This window comes from Callorhinus ursinus, unplaced genomic scaffold (genome assembly GCF_003265705.2).
Source record: "Callorhinus ursinus isolate GAN/ISIS: 27379988/994484 unplaced genomic scaffold, GSC_fseal_2.0 scaffold46, whole genome shotgun sequence".
Classification (NCBI taxonomy): Eukaryota; Metazoa; Chordata; class Mammalia; order Carnivora; family Otariidae; genus Callorhinus; species Callorhinus ursinus.
This window is the reverse complement of record NW_027397108.1, coordinates 2,887,148-2,911,023: the sequence shown is the minus strand read 5'-3', so window position 1 is coordinate 2,911,023 and position 23,876 is coordinate 2,887,148. Positions and strand designations below refer to the sequence as shown.

General features: G+C 45.3%; 1 protein-coding gene across 3 annotated transcripts in view; it reads right to left on the bottom strand.

Annotated features, from left to right (window-relative positions):
* WWOX (WW domain containing oxidoreductase) overlaps positions 1 to 23,876 on the bottom strand; it is a 925,392-nt gene that overhangs the window by 395,290 nt on the left and 506,226 nt on the right. The gene's annotated exons all lie outside the window — the stretch shown is intronic.

The window sequence follows — 23,876 nt, the reverse complement described above, 5'->3', positions numbered from 1 at the left end:
GGGGGAGGAGGGGGAGGGAGAGGAGGAGGAGGAGGGGGAAGGGGAGGGGGAGGGGAGGGGGAGGAAGAGGGGAGGAGGAGGAGAGAGGAGAGGAGGAGGAGGAGAGAGGAGAGGAGGAGGAGGGGGAGGGGGAGGAGGGGGAAGAGCACTGGGGGGAGGGAGCAGGAGGAGGAAGGAACAGTATATGAGGATGGTGTGGCAGTGAGGGGGTGGGGGTCTATGAAAATTTATGTGCTGAAAAGCAGCTGTAAAATGTTTAATGTTTCAATGAATGTTTTATGTTTACAATAAAAAATCCTCTAGCCAAGAAGGTCTTTAAAATGCTACATTTCCAAGCTGATCCAAGGAAAAGAGTCAAAGGGAGAAGATCCCACAAACTCCGCTCTGTGGAGTGACCCCCAAACACTGAACATTCAAATGAGGTCTGTCCACGTTGTACATTTTAGACCCAGCTCAATCATGAGCAAGGAGGGAATAATAGCCCTGATACATGGGGAGACTGGCAACAAGAATGAAAAACATGCTCATTTTTCTCAAAGCCAAGTACCCATGGCATGAAGCCTTGGAAACTCGGGCTTTGGAACAGGATGGCAGGGGAAGTGGGGGAAGATGCCGGGCTCAGCCTAACACTTGCTGAAAGACTTGATTGTTATCAGTCGGTCCACAGCAGCTGACCAAGTGCCATGAGGCTGGGTTCTTCCAGGAAAGAGCCTGGCTTCCACAGCAAGATGCAGGTTCAAGTCCAAACTCTACTCGGAACTGGCTCTGTCTCCCTTAGGTAGGCTCTTAACCTCTGGCGAACGCAGTTTCTTCACCAGTAAAATGCAAGTGGCAGGGACTGCTGGCCAGGACCAAAAAAAAGGCAGGAGCTGGGGAGCCAGACATGTGATCACATGGGCTCAGGGCAGGTTGTGCATATACCAGGTAGAGGAATTGAGACTTGATGTAGCAGGAAGCTGGGGGCTGCTAAAGCTTTGAGAAAAAATGTGAGTTTGTTCTTCTTTCCTTAGCTGATGACTTCAGTCAAGTCATCCTGTGGGTTTTCAGGCTGAGAAGCCAGTTTTACTTTTTATCTGCTCTGTAATTCATATTTTCCATGTTGCATTCAGGTAACAGAAATGCAGTATAGCCCACAGCCCCTTCCTCATCGGGTCCTTTCTTGCCTTCACATACAATGCTCATGCAGCTACTCAAAATAAACAAATACAAACCAAAAATCATCGTCAGCTTCTCAGACCCACCCTGCAATTCTGAGCCTATGAGCTTTATATTCCTGTTCCTTCTGCTTATTATGCTCTTCCCCAAAACCCTTCTTCTTTTAGCAAACTCCTGCTCAGGCCTCAAAACCCATTTTAAACATCACCTTATCTGTGTCAAATACCCCTCTACAGTGCTCTGATAGCACACGGGCTTTCTGCACCCTGATATTAATCATACCGCCTTCAAAACATCTCTTACATTTCTGATTTCTCCTCTAAACATTGCCTCTGGAGGGTAGCTACTGAGTCCTAACCATCTTAGTATGTCCTTAGTGTGAAGCACAGGGCAAGACGCGGATGAAGGGGATCTCCAGGCAAGTTTGGTTGGTGGAGGAATGACCGGATGAATGAATGGTAGAAAACACCGTCTCTGTTCTACGATGACAGAAGACGGGAGTGCGGCTTCCGGGGGACAAAGAGAGATTAGGACTACTGTCCCTTTTCTCAACTCATGACCGCCACCGTACACCCAGAGAGATGAGGCGCCCTTTGCTCTCCTGGGCGGGAAGAGTGGTGCTCCTCTGCCAGCCTCCGCCCGGCCCAGGAAGAGCTAAGAATCAGGGACTGACTTGCTGTGTAGCAGCAATCCTCTTAGACCCTAGGGGCCCCAGGACCAAGACGCTCGGGGGTCTCCTCCCAGGTGGCTGACGCAGTTCACCTCCTGCTCATGAGCCCGGGGCTATGTTTGTGGACTGGGGCAGGGTATGCTTGGGAGACACTCAGCAGGCCCCTTCTGTTCTCCCAGAAGCCAGGGCCCTGTCCTCCCTCTCTTTGGGACATCCAGGAAGCGGCCACAACCAGACAAGACTCCAAGCTGGGGAGCCCCCTCACTCTTACCGTGAACCCTGACAGTCACGGCAGCGGTGGCTCACTGGGCAATTTCAAACGAACCCCCAAAGTTTCACAAGAACCCCAGAGACAAAAGAGATGAAGGATGGAAACTCACACGATAAACCAAAGTTAAAACAAAACCATGTCACCAAACCCCATGTGAACTGAAACCACAGGGCAGAGCACTCTGACTCTCCAGACACAAACAGCTTGACCCGCAAGTGAGTCACCAGTGTCGCCAGAACAAGGCCCGGGAGAAAAGGCCCACTTTAAGGGGGGTTCACTCCTGGTGTTGCGGGGACCCTCGGTACTTTCCATTCCTTGGAGATTTTGAGTAGAAGGAAAGAAGGCATTTATGGAGCACCGCCCCTATCCCGTAGGCTCCGGTCAACAATGTAGATACAAATACCCAGTGGACTTTCACAATAACCCCATCTAGGAATGAACCTAGAGGTCAGCCAGAGCTGGAATTTGGGTTCTTTCCTCCAGAAGGGAGAGTCACGGGAGCAGGGGCTTTTCCTGCTCTCCTAGCAGCCCCCAAACTGCCATAGCCATTGATCACTGCCAGCAAATTTCAATTTTGACCATACCCTCAAAAGTGGTCCACTTATTCATCCACAAATGATGTCATGTGCCATTAGATAGGGTATCACAAAACATTTAAAGACGTAGGGAGTGAGATGAATTGAGATACAAGTTAAATGTAAACAGAAGCTGCAATTTTTCCTTCCCTTAGCCCAGTTCAGGGGTCACAGGGCATCCAGATTAAAGAAAAAAAAAAATACAAGCTGCCCAGTTAAAACTGAGATACAATTTTGCTAAAAAAATTGTGTGCTGTTTATCTTAAATTAAAATTTAAATGGCCATCTCGTATTTTTATTTGCTAAATCTAGCGACCCTAAGGGGTCAGCAAATGTTTTCTGTTAAAGGTCCAGCGTGAATATTCTAGGCTTTGGGGAAGAGATGGTCTTTGTGGCTACTATTCAAATCTCCACTGAAGTGTGAACAGAGCCCCAGGCAAGTCCTACACAATGGGCATGGCGGTGTCCCAATAAAACTTTATTTATAAAAACAAGTGATGAAAAAAATAAAAATAAAAACAAGTGATGGGATAGTCTTGGTGTGGGCTGTCATTTGCTGACCCTACCCTCGTGGATCATCATGGGTACATCCCACTGAGGAGAACCCCAGCCTGTAAAAGAGGAGGGCCGGCATTTGCACAGTTCTCCAGCAACATGGCAGAAAAGAAAAACAAGCTCTTGTCTTGTGTTTCCTCCAGGGGCTGGGAGTGGGGGCTGTTGAGCAGCCAGAGGATGGTAACGCCAACGTCTTGCATAACAAGGGAGCGTAAGAGGAGTCAAAGCAAGAGCAATGTGTGCGCTGCAAACACACGTGGGAACATGCACACGGAGAAAATGATGTAACCAACACATCCGCTCTGTGGACCTGCATTCAGCGTGTCGAACTAAATGCTTCCCCTGCCCCAATTACTAGCGATTCAATCGGCCAACTGGCAGCCATAACAACGCATTAACCTTTTTGCCAAATCAATTCCACCAAGTCCCCTTCCAGCACTAAGAGAAATTAAATGGCACCCCCACGCCCAGGAGGAGGGGCACGCTCTCAGTTACCATACACGTCGGAATCCCCTTCTGCACCTAGAGTCCTGAACGGTGGCCTCCGCATCACCTAGAGCACCGGAAGCCAGCTTCCTGAGGCTGTTTGCCCGCCCTCTGCAGCCTGCAGGGGTGCAGATGTCCAGGCGGACAGCCACTGCCAAACACTATTAACAGAACCATCGTCACAAGCCATGCGGCATTTGCTCTGCACCAGATGAAGCTGCTTGACGCAACCTTCAGGAGCCCCCGATGGGTAATTTCACACAGAAACCTGTGAGTCACATCAGCGTTTGAAGCATGCCTCGAGACCCCAGCCCTTCCTGAACCCCTCTTTCAACTGCAGCTCGATGGCTTGGGCGTGTTTTCTAAGAAACAGAGTTCCTGCAAGATGACACTTTCTAACTCAGAAGCATGATGGGGCACGGGGGCTAATGCGGAGATGGCAAGTGACTGAAAGCAACGGGAGGAGGCCCAGGCAGAGGTGCCCTGGGGGAAGGGGGGGAGGTGCTCCAAGGTGGGAGAGTGTGGGCTGCCCTTCAGTGCTTAGCTCCTGAAGCAGGGTCTCATTTGGGGGACAATTTGGAAGGAGTGAGTTGTCTAACTTTACTGAGGATGTGTGTATGTGTGTGTGTGTGTGTGTGTGTGTGTAACAAGAGATGCACACTTCTCTTATTTTGTCTGACCCCAATTATTCAAAAACTCCGTCCTTGTTTCTTCGTGTGTAATAAGGGGTCTCTCCACACCCATGCCAGCCCAGTCCTCTGTTCATCGGACCCACTGTGCTGTAGAACTTTCTCAGAGCTTGGAGGGACACCAGGACTGCTGAAAATGGGTAGTTTCCTTTCTGAAAGCACATGGCACCTGGTCACTCCTTGGTAATGTTTGCCTGAACATGGTCCTGCTGTTCTCCACAGGTGGGCACGGAGGGGAAGGTCTGGCTACCAAAACCCACTCTGGCCAGCTTGCTCTCACCAAGCTAAGGAAGTGTCCCCTTCCTTGAACTACCACAAGAATGGTCTTCAGGATCATGCATTCATTCAACAAACACTTCTGGAACCAGGTACATAAGCATCTGGAAGAAGAGTTACAGCCTTAGCCTTCGCGAGGTCCCCTGCGGCTAGAAAGTCACCCAGGGTACAGAGAGGTACCTGCCACAAGCCTCCATGACTTTTCAGCTGTGGAAGAGGATGCAGACCTTGTACTTGAGTCCCATGATGGAGAAAGTACAACGGTTCCTAGCCGTTGAGTTGTGTCCCATCATCCTATGTCTTCCTAGGGCTGGGACTCCATTGGTGATATAGGACATGGCATTTAGGGGACGCAGCACGACAAGAGCAAAAAAACAGCACAGTCCAAAGGGCACAAAACCATGAAGAGCAGAGTAACGTTTAGAGGAAACTTCCTGTCCACCCCCCACCTCCTGATCTTCAGGGTGAGGGCAGGGTGGCAGCGTGGTTAGGGGCACAGACTCCAGGACCAGGAAGCTCTGCTCTGAGCCCAGCTGTGGCCTCCGCCCACACTCACCTCTGTCAAATGGGCAGTCTCCCCTGCCTCACCTCCTGCCCCGTTTGGCCAGGAGAAGCAAATGAGACCATGGCTGTGAGGAGGTGTCCAAAGCCCTGGAGCATAATACAAAATGGGAGAGAGCATGAAGGGGCCAGACAAACAAGTAGCTGCTTTACACAAACCCGCACCTATCTAATAAAAGTGAGAAAAATGCAGATGCATTCGTATTGTAGCATGCCAGTCGTCCCAAAGCAGTGCGAATCTAATTATTTAAAGATTCCCTTTACATCAAGACATCTCACTGGCCAACTGCAGCCAGATTTTGATTTGTAAAGGCCCAGATTCAGACATAGGGATAAGCTTCAGATTACCGGTTATACATAAATGCCGATTTTGTGTCCAATTATTTAAATATAATCACGAACAAGCAATAATGACAATGCTTCTATCTCCCCCAGTAGCAAGAGCGCACTTCATATATAATATCAGGAAGGAGGACACGTATCTTCTCACCTCCAGCAGCTCCTGGAAGCTTGAAATGGCTGCACTCTCCTCTCGACAACGTTCTGAACTTTTATGGGTCCAACACACACGAGGGCTTAAAAATGTCACTTTTCCCTAATAGAACTGTTTTTCAGAAAGACGTAATCTGAACCTCCAGCTTCCTGGCAGTTGGCAGCTACCACTTAGGAGCCCACCTGGAGTTGCTTAAGGCCACACAACCCAGCGTGGCTCTGACAGTGAGGTCCCTGCTACATTAGAACTTGCAGAATCACATTAGCGACTTTCTCCTGGGATGGGGGAGATGGATTAAAAGCAATAAATACTGATAAAAGGAAGCGACTGACAGGGAACGCGAGGCCTGGGGGAGGGACAGGTGAGGGGAAAGGATGACCCGAAGACAGCCCACCTAGGATGCGCCCCAGGGCCTCACAGGCGTGTCTTCTGCAAACGCTCTGTACCAGCCTCTGCAAGATGCAAGTGCGGTGAGGAAAAACAAAGGGAGTCAGCAAAGGAGCGGGCAATCATCTAAGATACCTAGAGTTTTATACCTTTTTCTCTTCCAACAGAATCCAGTAAATTTAATTACGTCGAGGCCTCTACTCGTCACTCTGCAAATCTAGTCTCTGCCCTCGAATCTGTTTTATGGGCCTCTGTGACTAAGGCAATAATAAAATGCACAACAGATATATGAAAAACATTGAGAGCTATGGATAATCATAAATTTGAGTACATGTCCATTTTTGTGTATGAAAATAAAAGGCACCAAAGACGGCTGAGGAGAGAGCAAAGGGAAACAACCAGAAGGGGGAAGCAGATGTTGGTGCCATGGTCACATCATATTTCATCAGTCACTCTACCATCTCCCAGTGCTGTGATCTTCTCTGGAGAAGTATCCCTGGCCAATGTCTTTGCTTGCCTCACTGAAAACACCTGGGAAGGTGAGGCCCCCACCAGGGATGGGCTATGACTTCGTGATATGGGGGTTCATAGCCTGGCCCTCTGGTCTCTAGGTGGAGCAGCTTTAAGGTGCACTTTACATTCCAGAGCCCCCTAAGCCTCAGGACAAAGGTAGATGTCACTAGAGGTCACATCTTCTCTTGACTCGTTTCCTCTCTCCTACTTTGTTTTCCTCACCCATTACTGAGAACACTCCCTCCATCAATATGGGCAACCAAATCCCTGTCTCAGGCTCTACTTCTGGGTGATTCAAGCTATGAGTGTTCAAAAAAAAAAAAAAAACCAAAATCAATAAAAGCCATAATCTCTTGACTACCAGGTGCTTGACAGGTAAATTGAGAGGGTCCATCTACTGAGAGGTAAGAGGAAAAGATCAAATGGGTATAGGACTTAGAGGTAGACAAAATGTGTTCAGATCCCTGGTCCATTTGTGCATGGATTCTGCAGCGTATGGAGCATCCTGTGATTCACAAGACCTGGAACAGACATGGCACCCGAAGCCCAGCAGGTGGGGAACCGGGCTTCGGTCTGCTAACATTCTGTGAAGTCTGAGACCATTGGTGCCGTGACAGAACAGGAGCGGTGCACAGGGCACGTACTGCAAAAGCTGAGGAAGACAGGATGACTCCATAAGAAGATGAAGGTGCTAAGGACAGAGACACTGCCTGCTCTCTCCTCAAGTATAAAGCAGGTCCATGGCTGCAGACCCTACTAAATATGTTCTCTGAAGAACCATATGGCTGAGCGTAAAATTGGAATGTTTATAATTAACATCTGAATGACTCCTAGAATCAAAGCACCTCAAAGCAGGATATTGCCTCTGTATTAGGGTTCAGGAGAGAAGCAGAATCAATAGGAGGGATATATATATATATATATATAAAACATATAATATATATTATATATAACAAATTATATATTATATAATTATATATTATAAATTATAAAATTTTCCTTGTTATAATTATATATATATAATTCCTTGTTCCTAATTATAAATTATATAATAATATATATAAATAATATATATAAATAATTATATATATATATATATAAATAACTATTAGAAATTGGCTCATGTGATTATGGAGGCTGCAAAGTCCCCAAATCTACGGTTGGCAAGCTAGAGAGCCAATAGCGTAAATTCCAGTCTGAAAGCAGGCAGGCTTGAGGCTCAAGAAGAGCTGATGTTTTAGTCTTGAGTCCAGAGGCAGGAAAAAGACCAATGTCCACCTCGAGGAACTCAGGCAGGAGGAGTTCTCTCTTACTCCTGAGAGAGTCAGCCTTTCATGCTATGCAGGCCCTCAGCTGATTAGATGAGACCCACCCACATTAGAGAGGGCAATCTAATTTATTCAGTCCACAGATTCAAATGTTAATCTCATCCCAAAACACCCTCACAGACACACGCAGAATACTTTCTGGCCAAAGAGCTGAGCACCCCGTGCTCAGTCAGACTGACATGTAAAATTAATCATCACAGCCTTAGTTACATATAAACCAGCTCTGCCCTCAAGCTCAGCTAGCTCAAGGACCTTACATATTTCCCAAATAGGTATAGAGATGGCTACATTCGCTAGAAATGTCAGCCAACAGCCCTTTAGGAATGCAAAAGACAAACAGGTTCATTAATACAACAAATATTTATGAAATTCTGATTAGGAATATTATGGGAAAGGTGTTATGGGCAAAACAGGAATACAAATGTTGAAGGTAAATTTAAGACTCCTGAGACTATACTCCTGAGACATACATGGAAGGGAAAAAATACCCTTTCCAATTCTTTTACTATCCTTGTACTTAACATAAAAAAACAAGAGTCTCATTTTGGTGCATCTTTAACGCCAACCACTTCAGTTTCAGAGTCACTGGCAATCATAAGTATCTAGCTAGAATTTAACACCACTGTTTTGTCTCCTTTATATTTATTTTTATGAATATTTTGTATTTATGACAAATGATACCATTCTTCCGTTTACATTAGGAATATAAAATTTTCCTTATAAACAGCTTCACATAATAATCTAAGTATATATAAAGATAAGTTAAAACCAAAAAATATGACAGATGAGCAAACAGGTCAACCATTGTGAAGGGGGGATAAAAATGAAGCTTGGGAAACACTATTTTACATTATTAATATGTGAAAACTAAAAAAAAAGGGGAGGGGGAGCTGGGTAAAGAAACCGGTCCTAAAAAATCTAGCAAGAAAGGATGGGAAGAAAATAAATAGCCATCTACTCAAGTTCGTAATGACACAAAATCAACGCCATCTCTTGATTCTTGCTAAAACACCATGCTACTTCTCAAGAAGGGAGGGGGTCAAACCTAATGGAGGCAGCTCCTAAGCCCTTGCTAAAAATTATAGAAACAATTATTTCTACCTGCCGTAGATTCAAAAGCCATAGGGAAATAGGCCAGCTCAGGAGTATCTAAACTAATTTCCATTGATTTACTTCTATTTTATTTAAATTAACTAAAGGATTTGAGTCAAAGTTCCTTAAAGTCAGATATGCCCATATGATATCCAGGTAGTTAATTAAGTATAAAGGTTTAATTCTGATAAAAAAAAAATTGGCTAAGAATATTGATGAGAGCGTATTCTAGGTATTAAATCTTTGCATCAAATTATCCCAAAACTTAGAGGTGTAAGACAACCACTTATTCTGTTCATGCATTCTGTGAGTCAGGAATTTGAATAGGGCACGAAAGGGACAGTCTGACATTTGGAAGGTGGACTCATCTGAAGGCTTGGTCATTCCCTTCACGTCTGATGGTTGATGGGGGCCTCTGTCTCTTCCCATGGGGGCCTCTCTGTGTGGTCTCCATGTAAGCTAGATGGATCTTCCTTAGCAGGGCGGCCAGTTTCCAAGGGTAAGAATCCCATGAGTAAGACAGATCCAGATGGAAGCTATATCATCTTTTACCACCTAATATCAGAAGTCCCACAATGTCCCTTGTACCACATTCTAAGTAGATGGAAGCGAGTCCCTAAGGGTAGCCCAGACTCAAGGATGGGAGGATAGGGTTAGGCCCTACCTTTCACTGGGAGAATGTCAAAGAATTTGCAAACAGCCAGAACAGAGGTTTAATAACAGGAAAACTGCTCTGCATCCCGGCTTTATCTCCCTCTTCTTACAAACATCCTGCCCAACAGTGATCATCATGGTCCTTAACCACATGGATTATTACCTGAGTGCCAAGTTGGAGGGCTTTATGCTGCCTCTTCTCGGTTTCAAGGTACTGATCCTTCACAACCAAAAAACTCAAAGAAATGAGAAGGAAAAGTAGGTGAGAAAGAGAAAGCCAAGGGTGAGAGAAAGAAAGTAGGAACTGACAGAAAGAACAGATTTATATTCTTCTTCCTTGTAACAAGTCTATGTTGAGACCATGGATGTTAAAGGAATCAGCGCCAGAAAGATGTCCCGAGGAGACACAGCATCAGCATGCATCTTTGAAGTCACACAGTCTATAAAAAGGTCTGGAAATCATTGAGCTGTACCTTAAAAAGTAGAGCACCTGGTGCCTTAATGAGAGCATGCCTCTTGGCTCTAAGTTGTAACCTCAGCTGTGCCGTGGGACCTGCAACGCCGCCATGTCAAGAGTCAGGCCCTGCCCCTGAGGAATATAGGCAATAAAAAGCAGCCAATGGAAGAGCTGCATGAAAAGAGACAGTAGGAACTCCTGGGGCTTATTCAGCTCAGTCAAGCTAGATTCATAAGCAAGGGAAAAAAAAAATGAAAAACAAGCAACTTCCTACCAATGATAGCAAATAATTTCAACATTTTCTTAAAATAACCCCAAACACCACGTGCTGGATGCTACAGGGGCACCAGCGTCAACTGCTCTGCAGCTGCTCTGATACTGGAAGTTGGGGACTTAATTAATGACGATAATCTGTTATTGCAGGGGGAACAAACAGAGCGACTGGAATTTTGTAATCACTGCCCAGTTTCTGTATCTCCTGTGGTTACTGAGTTCCCAGGATTCATGAATTCCTGGCGGTTCTCTAATGGAGCATGCTTCCCACATCCTATATGATAAGCCAAAAGGGAAGACTGTTTGTGTTCTTTTCCTAAAGATTTCTTTCTCTTGGACTCACGTGAGTAAGTCCTAAGAAAATCTTAGTTATGGAGTCGGTGTGCTTAGCACGGCCAGCACATGGATTACAAGACAATGCTGGAAGAAAGGAGAGGAGAGCAGGGAGGAGAGAGAAGGCAGGGAGGGAGGAATGGACTTGAAGTCCTAGGCTTGTCATTAAAATCATCCTGACATATATACTTGTCGGTAAGCAATTTGACAATATGTAACCAGAGCCTAAAAAACAAAACAACACAACTTTATATTCTTGGCCCAAGTAGTTCCAGTCCCCCAATGCCAAGAACTCCTCAAGAATTTATGGTAAGGTGTTAAAAAAACAGACAAAATGTAGGCATCCTAAAGTCACTACATTGTTCATCACATGGACACATCGGAAGCAGTGGAATGTCCGACCATGAGGCTAGCGACCTACAAGTCTCACAGGATTAGTAAGGGGGGAGCTGTGACTTGCCTGGGTCTGGGTCTGGCACCACCCTGCATGTTTCTATTCACAGCCTTGTTCAGACCTACAGGAGCCCCGTGGGTTTGGCACCATTGCAGTTTTACAATCAGGGGAGACACACTGCACAGCAGGCTCCGGAGTCCAATCCCTGGGTTCAGATCCTGTCACTGACCCTCAGCAGCTGAGTGGCTTTGAACATAGTCTCTAGCCTCCGTATGTATGAGTTTCCCGGGGCTGCTATAACCAAGAACCACAACCGGGTGGCTTCAAACAACAGAAATTTACTCTCTCACAGTTCTGGAAGCCAGGAGTCCAAAATGAAGGTGTCATCAGGGCTGTGTTCCTGCAAAGCCTTTAGGGGAAGATCCGCCCCTGCCTCTTTCAGCTGGGGATGGGTGGCTGCAGTCCTGAACTCGCGGCCACATCACTCCCTCCCTGCCTAGCGGTCACCTGGCCTCCGCTTCCTCCTCTTCTCTCAAGCCTCCCCCCCATGATGTCTCACGGTGGCCGTCAGGGGACAGGACAGAGCCTGAACTGGCTCTGACACTAACAGGTGCTCCCAGGACAGTGTGCTCCTCAAGGGCTCACACCACAGCCGACCCATGCCCAGGTGCTAGTAGCAGACCCTGACTTTGGCGTAAAACTGAGATACAGCGTTGGAGGAAAGATGGGAGTCTCTGTGCACACCAGTGGGCTCCAGGCACCATGTTAGGTGCTCTACACGCATCGTGTCACTGATATTACTGGCTCCAACTTTCAGATGAGGCACGATCAGCCGTGGCCACGTTGGGTATCCTGTCCAAGGATGAGATGATGCAGAACATGCTGAGCAGAGAGACTCAGGCCCAGGAATGATGGGGTCATGCCCTGATCTTTGTGGAACCCTGCCATGTCCTCGAGGAGGCCTTCCCCAAACCTCCAGCCACCTTGCTCCTTTATGCGCTTGTCCATTTGCTCTCCATGCCTGCGTCCATCAGACAGGCGTGAGCTCAGGGACGGGGTGACCTATCAGACTAAAAGGCTCACAAGGCGAGGGGCTGCCCCGACACGGGTGCCCCTCATTGCGGCTGAAGTGTGTCACCCCAAACGCTACACTGAAGTCCAGACTTCCGCTATCTGTAGATGTGACCTTATTTGGAAATAAGGGGTTTGCAGATGATCAAATTAAGATGATATCATACTGCGGCCGAGTGGGTTCTAATCCAAAGACTGGTGTCCTTATCAAAAGAGGATGAAAGACAGAGACCCACAAGGATAAGGCCATGAAATGACCAGGGCAGAGACTGAAGTAATACACTTCTAAGCCAAGGAACACCAGGACTTCCAGCAACACCAGAAGCTGAGAAAGGCATGGAACAGGCTCTCCCTGAGAGCCTTCACAGAGAGCAGGGCCATGACAACACCTCAATTCAGGACTGCTAGGCTTCAGAACTCAGAGGGGTGCATTTCTGCTGCTTTAAGCTGCCTAGTTTGTGGTACTTTATACTAGGACAGCCCTGGGAGACCCACACAGGACATCGATGCAGAAAGCACCTGTAGACCACGTACTACATGCTCAGGCTCTTCAATGGGTGCTCAGCCTCCTGAGATGCAAAAGGAAACAAAGAAAACACACCGTTACCCTTGAGAAACTCTTAGGGGAAAGAAAGGGGGGTGAGATACATCTGGAAAATTCCATACACACATGAGAGCTCATCAAATCATTTTCACTGCTCCCCAGAAAATGTCTCCTTGAGGGGGCAAGAAATGGTTGTGTCATATTTATTCAGAGCTGACAGAATGTGGTTTTCAATCCCAAGGGCAGTGAGATGATTTCGATGTAAGCCGATGGGGAAACTGCATGGAAATGCTTTTCCAGCTCCGGGGATGTTCATCATTTCTCCAGGGGACTTCACATGAATGCATCTGCTTGTCCAAATTCCCAAAACCAAGGGGCTTTGACCTGCCCCACTGAATAACGTAAGGACACGCTGATAACTCCAATAAATTGTTATAGAGACAATGCTCATCGTGGGTACAACATGCTAAAAACTCTTTGCTTTAACTTCTTCTGGAAGAAGGAGGGGCATGAATGAAGGAAAGAAAGATCACTCTCAAGAGTTTTTGCTGAAAGTTATGTCCCTGAAAACTCTCGTTTTCAGAGAACACAGGAAAAGCTAAGCTGCAAGTTACTGCAGAGATCATAGAATCCAATCGGGATGTATTTTCTCAATCGGGACTTTGTTCACTGCTGGTAACCAGAGCCCCAAGAAGAGTGCCTGGTCTGTGGCAGGCACTCCCTAAAGATTTAATTCCAGATTATAAATGAAGAGGTGTGTTCCAGAACAGGGGGATGTGGCCAAGACAGGTTAGATCTTCGCTAAGCCCATTTCCTTTTTGGACATCCTCAGTTCTTGCCAGTGGAATGAGGGTGGACAGAAGGTATGCTACTTCCAAGCCTCGCCCACAGAACAACCCCCATGCTTCTACATTTCCTCTCCTTCCTCTTCTGCTGAGCCTGGATCAAAGGGTCCCTTGCAGGATTCTAGGGGGGTGGGTGGTGAAACTCCTAGAGAGATAAAATCGAGGTCTCTGAATAACCCACAACAGACTATGACCACAACTATTAAGAAACCCCTATTATATTAAGGATTAAATGTGAAAACACTGAAACTTTGGAGTTTTCTGTTACATCAACTACCTTACTTTGATACAAGGAACAAAGAGCAAATCCCATTTTTTACCTTGGCAGAGATAGAAAAGCAGTAAGTAACTGTCATGGGTGATCCAGAGGGAGTGCCAACAGCCAGATTAGTAGAGACGTTGTGTACATTACTAAAAATCCCTGAGAGACAGACAAAGGGATGCTGGCTGGAGGTAGAAGAAGGTCTAGGAGAAGCAGGAAAGATGAGATGGAAGGAGGGAAATATGCAGAGAAGAACAAGGAAACAGATTTATCTTCTGGGTTATGTTCATTTATAAGCACAGCATGGCGCAATCCGGGCTTCCTACAGTCACCCTTACCTCTCCTGCCTCACACCACATGGGGGAAAGAGTTTTAGCAAAGCCCACACTGACAAATATGGGAAAGAAATGGGAAATGAGAAAAGATACACAAAGTTTTCTTGCTTCTGTGTTTTATGGTGCTGGGTTGTTTAAAATCTTCCCAGGTGATTCTAACGTGTTGCCCGCGTTGAGAACCACGGCTGTAGAATGAAGGTGAAACATAAAGAAGACATTAAGGGGCACTTGGCTGGCTCAGTTGGTAGAGCGTGTGACTCTTGATCTGAGGGTCCTGAGTTCAAACCCCACATTAGGTGTGCTTGGAGCCTACTTAAAAAATAAAAATAAAGAAGAAAATAAATGTCCTGTAGCTACCAAGAAGGTTTGACAATCACAGAAGCATACTCAGCTCTTCACTTCCGTTAACCAGCACAGGGGGCAGTGGACAGGCTTTCCCTTGACTTTTCCTTGCTCTCCCCTAGTCCTTACTGACAGAATCTAGTTTAACCCAGACGCACACAATTCCCAGCTTCCTTGTGTCAGTTTCTGTCCCTCTGCTTATTGTTGAAAAAGACTAGTTTCTTTAAATCTTGCTCCAGCTCTACCTCCAACTCCTGCTAGTCTCTCCACTACAGTGACCACTCGTGGGCCCTCATGACCCTCAGACACACATCACAGCCACTGGAATGCCACTGTGCTTTGTGCTCTCACCGTGTCCTGTGAAATAAAATATGATGGTGGCTGCAAGTCTGCCACTGTTTACTGGTGCTTCCTCCGTGCCAGGCACTGGGACACGCCATTTATTTCATAGTCACATTCAGATGTTCTCTCTCTCACGTGACCCTCAGATATCTCCAGGAGTTAGACCCTATGATAATCGTCATGGTACAGATGAGAAAACTGAGCCCGAGAGGACTGACTAAAATTGCCCAAAGTCATGCCACGCAACCAGGAAGTGGCAAGAGCTGGCCCTGGACCGCAAGTCTGCCTGATTATGGAGTCAGTGGCCATGACCCCTCCAACAGGTTGTGCTCAGTATGTATGCCCCCACACCTTATCCATCACCCCTGCTGGACAAAAAAGGAGTGCGCCCCATGGAGGCTGCTTCCTCAATCTTTTTTGCAAGTCTGGGTGTGCAGAGGCTGCTCAGTAGATGTGGAAAAAATAAATGAATGAATCATTCTAAATTTTGATGGGACCAGAGTATGTATAATCATCATCTTAATCAACACATGGAAGAAAGATAAAGTATTGGCCAAACCTGCAATTTCTTGGGGCGCCTGGGTGACTCAGGTGGTTAAGCGTCTGCCTTTGGCTCAGGTCATGATCTCAGGGTTCTGGGATCAAGCCTCACGTCATCGGGCTCCCTGCCCAGTGGGGAGTCTACTTCTTCCTCTGTCCCTCCTCCCATTTGTGCACTCTCTCTCTCTTTCAAATAAATAAATAAAATCTTTAAAAGAAAAACTGTAGTTCCTTGATGTAAACACACACATACACACACACACACACACACACACACACACACACACAATATCCAAAGCATCACCTTCTAGGAAAAAAGTGGCTGGATCCTAATTTAATAGTTGACATAAATAGCTCCTTAATGGGCAACAAGCACCAAAGTTCAGTCACGTATATACAGTTGGGTATACTGAGAATTATAGTGATAGCAAATATTCCAGCTTCTATACAGATGTTCATATTTCCTCAGTATGCTTTATTCACTGGGACAGTAAGTAGGGCCTCTTATTTGTAGGAAAGGAGATGGGAATATCTGTGGAGCACCTGCTCTGTGTCTGACACTGGGTACACCTTCTCTCATCAACCCCCAGAGGATGCAATTGGCCACTTAATATTTCAGAATGGGCTCGGACAAAGTAAGCTCTTTCTCTAAAATCACACAGCCAGTGAATGGTGGAATCAGGCTTTGAACCCAGGTCCTTCTGATTTCAAAGTACATACAGAACATATTTCTAAAAGGAGTGGTTCAGACTGCCCTGAACTTAACATGTAGGGCTTCTAAAGAGAGAAATGCTCTGTATTCTCTCCCCAGCCCTCAGAGAACATGTGGTCAGCTTGATAGCTAAATAACATCTGGCCTCCAACATCCCCATGCGATAATAACAATTGTTATCACTACACAGATTTTTTTAAAAAGGACCTAGGAATTAACAGGGTAAATGTAAAAAGTGTTATGATACATATAAAACCTGGAGGGGAAATGGGAGATAGAATATTGGGAAGAAAAAAAAATCATGCTTTTCATTATGGAAAAACACTATTTTTTCCCCTTATAGACACAGGGCATGTAAGTTAGACATGATGAGCTGTAAGATATTTACAGCACTTGCCAATTGAGGGACACACACCATGTGGTCCCCAAATCAAGAACCACAGTTTAAGGAGATGCAGGGCTAAGAGCTTTATATAAATATGCATCTACAAGTGATCACTGATAAACTACCCCAATCACACAAACAGGACGCAGGCACTGGCGACAGTAAATCCAAAAGCTGAAAGGGAGCTCTCCTGGCACGTACTCGTCAGGGATTCTGATGGCTTTTCCGTCGCTGGAGACAAGCTTTGGGTTTCGTTCTGAGAACTGAGGGGGGTGTACTTATCTTTCGGTTAGGACTAAATTAATTTTAATGCAGCTTTGTGGCTCCTGTTTAAACAGCTGTTTATTCTCTCCCCAAGAAATTATCTAATGTGCTTTTGGAGGCAGCCACTTGGACGCTGCTTGGATAATAGACTTGGGGAATAACCCTAAACCCTGCAAGAGACAAACAAGCAGAGGCCAGTGGAAATTTATAGTGTAACCCAAGCTTGCAGAATCATAAAACTCGGGTGTTTTCCTTAATATAGTCAGAGCCTCACATTCAATTCAAGGGTCAAGAATTTGAAACATTGGCAGGCTTCCTACGACAAATATGGTGGTCTGAAATCCTAAACATCTGGCTCTAGTTCTCAAAGACACATTATAATAGCAGATCCTGAGGTACAGTGACTGGTTTCTAAGGACTTTTCTAGAACAACAGTGGCATTTTAGAAAAGGAAAAAAAAAAAGAGGAAAAAAACCCAACCAACAAAAAAACACTGCAAATTGTGAAACATAAAGTGAAGTATAAGGGGGGGTGTGTGTGTGTGTGTGTGGTGTGTGTGTGTGTGTGGGGGTGTTTTAACAGATATGGCCACTGGAAAACAAAATTTCTTGGGAAAAGGAAGAAAATAATTTAGAAAGAGACATATACCTGTCATGCTCAGACTATTAAGATTCCCTCTGTCTCACACTTGCACATAATCTTCAAGTCTATCAGACAAATCACAATGGGCCTAGAATCTTACTGGTGGGGTCTAAAAGAAACACATCAATTTTCCAACACTAACAATTTTAAATTAGGACAAGAAGGAATATTGTTAGTAATACCGAGAAGCAAGAGGGAGGCATTTCAACTTGCAGAATAACAATACGATTAAATTGAAATCGTTGTTTTCCGAACACATTTTATAAAATGTACAGTAACGCTTTTATATGTAAATTATCTAAACTCAAAAAACCTTTCACTTTAAATTGAATTGAGACTAGCTTAAAGTAGAACACTTTGGTGAAAACGTGCTTAAAATGAATAAAACTGCAAAGTGAAAAAAATAATATTTTGCAGAAAAATACTGCAAATAAATGCTAGGTTTTTCTTTCTTTTTTGTTGTTGTTATTGTTTATTTGTTTTGCTTTTCATTGACGTGTGTTACACTAAGAAAAACAGATAAAACTCCTGCCTGTAAATTCATTTTTAACTTTGCTGCTGCTTAAAGTTAACTGATATTTTCCAGTTGGTAAATGATAAATGTTACTAATACATTTCAGAGGAGGGAAGCGTAGGTGGAAATATTATGAGCCAGTGTAAGATAAGACAAACTAACTTATTTGAATAAAGATGCTTATTCCAACATGTCCTTTCAATGCATCCAGGGGTCTCATTTCCTTTGTAAAAAGTCTTACTTAAAAACCCTCTCCCGGAGTGCCTGGGTGGCTCAGTTAATTAAGCCTTTGGCTCAGGTCATGATCCCAGGGTCCTGGGATGGAGACCCACATTGGGCTCCCTGCTCAGCAGGGAGACTGCTTCTCCCTCTGCCTCTGCCCACGGCTTGTACTCTCTCTCCATCTCTCTTTCTCTCTTTCTCTCTCTCTCTCTCAAATAAATAAATAATAAAATCTTTAAAAAGAAAAAAAAAACTCTCTTTCCTTAATTAACAACATGCGTGTCCACCGTTGATGAGCATCTCGTCTTGATGCTCTTCCTTGAGTGGCTGTTATAACATCTGCAGACTTTTTCAGTGCACGTGTGACCATCTCCCCACTGAGACCATGTGCTCTTTTAAGGCAAGCTTGGTTATCTTTGGATTTTTGCTCTTTCCCTGAGCTGACACAACAAACTGATAGAAGATTTAGCATCTGTTGGTCTCCCAAGAATGAATGAGAGGGATGGCTGGTGAGAGTCTCAGGGGGCTGTCTCCTCAGAATAACCCCTCCACTACGATCACTCCCACTGTGGCAAAGGCTAGGGGCCCGGTACCGTGCTTAACACAATATGTGCAGAGACTTAGATAAATGGGCTTCGAGAGGAAAGAGGTTACCCATATAACCAAATAGTGCGGGGTGGGGGGGTGGGGCTTGGATCTGAAACCAGGTGTGTGTGATGGGAGGCTCATAATCTTAACCACTCCCCTTTAGATCTGTGGGACAGGCGTTCTGCTCGTCCATTCATTCCCTCCACACTACTGTTTTCTATAGTGCCTGGTACATTACAGATTAAAAAAAAAAAAAAAAAATGAAAGGAGCATCAGTTCAAGTTATTTCAGAAGAGCCTTGGATGATATTTTCCTCAAGTCATGGACCATGACCATGGACCCACCCTATCTCCCCCACTCTTCAGCTTAGCTCCTCAGTTCTCTCAAAGCCTTGTTTCATTTCACCCCCAAATCAATCAACAGAACAATTCCTGGCATAGAGTAGGAGCTTGAGAAATATTTGTAACCCAAATAAATACTTCCTTTACCAAAAAAAAAAAAAAAAATCCCTTAGTAAAACTGGGAGTCTCCTGAGCTATATACCTTCGCCATCAAGAGTATGGAGAGGGGCGCCTGGGTGGCTCAGTTGGTTAAGCGACTGCCTTCAGCTCAGGTCATGATCCTGGAGTCCCGGGATCGAGTCCCACATCGGGCTCCCTGCTCAGCGGGGAGTCTGCTTCTCCCTCTGACCCTCTTCCCTCTCGTGCTATCTCTCACTCTCTCTCTCTCAAATAAATAAATAAAACCTTAAAAAAAAAAAAAGAGTATGGAGAGAGGCAGAGAATTTATCAGTGTAGGTATTAATCAACTTGTATAGTGACAAGTAGTAAAAAACATGCTTTCCATTCAGGCATGGAAAACAGGCGGGAGCAACGCATCTAGTTTTAAAGTCTGACTGCAAATCTAAAGTTGGCAAAAAAAGAATCAGATTCATTTAACCCCAAACACTGTAAAAACCCCGAGATAACTACTGAGCCAGTCTTTTTTTTCTTTCTTTCTTCTTCTTCTTCTTCTTTTTTTTTTTTTTTTTGGCACTACAATAATTTTATGATGGTATCCAGTGAGAATCCCTCATGGAATTTTCTCTTAACATGGAAATGCATATGGCCTCTGTGCTACAACAGCTGCATAACTACATAATTGTTTACAAATGTGCAAAATAAGTACCCAAACCAATAAAAAAAAATAACTCGGGCATCCATAAAGAAAAGATTCTATAAACATGCAATGGCCCATACTTTCTCTATAAATAACTGTTGAGGCAAAAATACAACCACCAGAACCCCTTATTTCAAATCCGTTTCCATAAAGTAAATAGCGTTGGCAGTCTGGCAGGCTAATACCATTGTGCTTTTCCAAGCGAAAATGCTTTTTTATTAACATTTATCATTTAGGCACCATTAAAGGAACTGCAGTAAAAGTGGATCCATTTAAAATAAGACACTTGGTGTTGAGTCCACTATGTTCTGAATATGTTTCAAACCAGCACACAGTTTCCTGCCATCACCAAGGAGAAGGGGGGGGGGTCACAGAAAGGGAAATACTAATATGAAGTGATGGTGAGGAGGAAGGAGAAGAAAAATACGGATCCTTTCAAATATGCTTCCAACCACTGCCCATCAGAATCCTCCACTAGATCCACCAGAGACCAACCCTAAGGAATTCTGTTCCGGAGTCTCTAAAGAAGCAATGAAGTCTTGCACTCCAGGGCTTCTGCCTAGAATACCCTCTCTCTATCTAATCCATCTCCTCAGTGTGTCTGGGGAAACTCCTATTCACTCATCAAAACCCAACTCAACTATCTCCTCTCCCAAGAAACGTCCCTTGTCCAACATCAAAGAGAGGAAATCACACCCTTCATAGCAGTACCTCTGCATCCTCTTATCAATTTATGCATACAATACAAAACTGTTGACCGCCTACCAAGACCCAAGCACTGTTCAAAAGGCACTAGAGATAACAACAATGAATAAGATGGGACAAAAAGCTAGTAGTCCATAAATACACAGCTAACTAACTAAATAGTATAATATGAGGTAGGGTTATATTATTTCAGGTTCTACACTTACTGCAATTATTATGCTGTGTCTCCCAGCAGAGACTACTGACTACTCTATCTCTATATTCACATGGTTTCTCAACTTAGCACTGTCTATTGAATTGATTTAAATTAAATTTTAAAAGCCACATGAACTATCAGCATAGCGTGGGTCAAGCACAAGGCCTAGAGACAGGGACTGGATTTGTACAAAATGCCTCTGCCCTGTAGGAGCTTGGAGCCAAGGCCTGGGCAATGCTGGTCATGATAGTTACGACCATAATGTGATAAAACTGTTTACCCTTTTATACTTTACAGTGCAAATGTTATTTCCCATCATCCTCACAACAACCGAGAGAGGGGTCATCGATTCAACTTCACTGAGCATCAAGGCATTCATTCCCCATCCCCAATCTTGGGAAAGTGTGCAGGATATATCCCTTTTGCAATAAAAACAGGAGAATCAATATGAAGCTGGTGAGATTGGGTAAAGAAAAGCCATCTAAAGGAATGGTTGCCCACAAGAAGGGCTATAGTTGACCAGGAGGGAAAACAAGGGTACCGACCAAGAAGACAGTGGGTCATGGTGATCCAGCACAAAAGGAAGGCCCTGCAGTCGGATGGGAGTCACACCTCCTTGTGGCCCATACCTCCAGTGAAATCGCCCTGGAGACCGTCCCATGGGCTCTACCTTGATGTCACCAGAAAAGTAGCACAGAGATGTGAGGGTTGCCACAGACCCACAGACATTTGTCCTGCAGCGCTGGGAGGATAATGGCATGGAGATATTCACAGGGTAGCATGGGGACCCCAGAGCATGGACCTTGGTGAAACTGAAGGCGCATCTGGGCCAAGGGTCTTAGGAGGATTCATCTACCGCGTAACTCTAGTCTTGAAGGGCAAGCAGGACTTGTCAGGTGCACTGGTTCCTAGAAAGGCTATAACAAACTACCACAAACTGGCTTATTAGAACCACAGCAGAGTTCCTGTTTTGCAGCTGTGAAGGCTAGAAGTCTGAAGTCAAGTTGTCAACAGAGCCACCCTCCCTCTAAAGCCTCTCAGGGAGAATCCTTCTTCGCCCCTCCAGCTTCTGGTAGCCCCAGATGTTCCTCCGCTTGCAGCAGTCTAACACCTATATGTGCCTCCGTCTTCCTGTTACATTCTCTCTGTGTCTCTTCACATTGTCATCCTGCTCTGGGCGTCACCTCTGTGTTCACATTTCCCATGTATATAAGGACGCCCATCATACTGGATTAGGGCCCACCCAACAACCTCATTTGAACTTGATCACCTCTGCAAAGATGCTATTTCCAAATAAGGTCACACTCGGAATTGCTGGAGATTAGGACTTCAGTTTGTCCTCTAGATCTTTACTTGGGTGATACAATCCAACCCACAGCAGCAGAGCAGTTGCGGGGCGGGGGGGTCGTGGTGGTAAACAAGAAGTAGGGAAAGGGCATGTTGTCGTTTCCCAAAATACCTGGGTTGGGACCTGTCTCTTCCACTTACTACTTGTGACCTGGATATAGTCTGAATAACGTTGTCCCTGTTTTCTCATCTATAAAATGAGAAAGTTAACACATACCTCATAGTTAGTTATGAGGATTAAATGAGCTAACTCAAGTATATGGTAGATGAGTAGTTGAAGGACTTAAGAGCTTTTTCCCCCCTTTTTCCTTTCTTTTAGACATTCCTCTTGGTGATACCGTTCACTAACATGCATCTTCTCTGAGACAACATGATTTCTCACTCAAAGCCGTGCAAGACCTCCTGCAGTGGATATCGTGGTTGGCGACCCTATAAGCCTTTTTCCCCTGCACACTTTCCACATGCTTACCCAGCATCCCTTGCAGCCTGGGAGGCCATGTGACAAAGTCCACGTGCGAATCAGACATATGCAGAAGTCACTTGAGGGGTTCTGTAAAAGCTTATGCCTTTCCTGATAAAAGGGTCAGACCCAGCAAGTACCATTCCCTTCTCTTTCTTCCCGCCTGGAACCCAAATGGTATGTCTAGTGCAGTGATGGCTGTCTAAGAGCCCAGAGGAACAACCTAGAGAATCACAGGGCTGGCGACCCACAACTCTGACAAGTGTTGAGCTGCTGAGCCAGCTGAGCCACTGCCAGCAACTGCCTCCCTCTGGGCTTCTTATTAAGCAAGAAAAGACAGAGCCCTATTTGCTTAAGCTAGTTTTACTTGTGTTTTCTCTAACCTGTCACTGAACTCACTCCTCGATGACAAACCTTCTAACTGGTCTCTGTGTTTCCAGTCCTGAACCATGATGATGCATTCAACACCCAACAGCCATGGTGTTGACATGAGTCACATCAAATATATCATATCATATGCAGTATCTTCTATCAAACATATATCATATTATCATATTGTATCCTATCCATCTTCCTTTAGCTGAAAACCAGCCAGTGGCTCCTTAGGGAAACCAGGTGTCAAGTCCTCCCATGGCTTATAAGGCTCTGTGTGATTTGGCCCCAGCCCACCTCTCAGCTTTCACCTCGAAACTGCCCCTTGATTTATTCTGTCCTAACTCCACTGAGCCTCTCTATTTCCTCAAACATGCCAAGCTCCTTTCCACATCCAGAGGTCTCAACCACTGTTTCTTCGGCTTGGGACACGCTGCTGCTGTATCTTTGAGTAAATGGCTCTTTGTCATCCTCCATGTCACTCCTAGAACAGCACCGTGCACAGGTGTCCATTGCTGTCAGGTCATGACTGGTGAATGAAGGAGAGCAAACCTAACGTTCATTGAGCACAATAGTGTGACATGGCCACACTGTAAAAGGGGAACCCACAGAAGAGTTCTGGTTACCCAATGTCCCCTATTTTGTTTTCTTTTTCCCACTCGCCTCCTCTTCCCACGAAGCACAGTCTCCTGGAAATAAAACTTGGAAGTGCGCACACAGGTACCCACAAAGCCCTCCTACTCAGAGGTCCAGCCAGGCAGTGATCGCCTGCTCCCTGAGTCCCAGACCTTAGGTCTTTATTTTTCTCCCACTACATTCATATTGGGACCCGTGCATTAGTCTGCCGGGCCGCCATAACAAAATACCC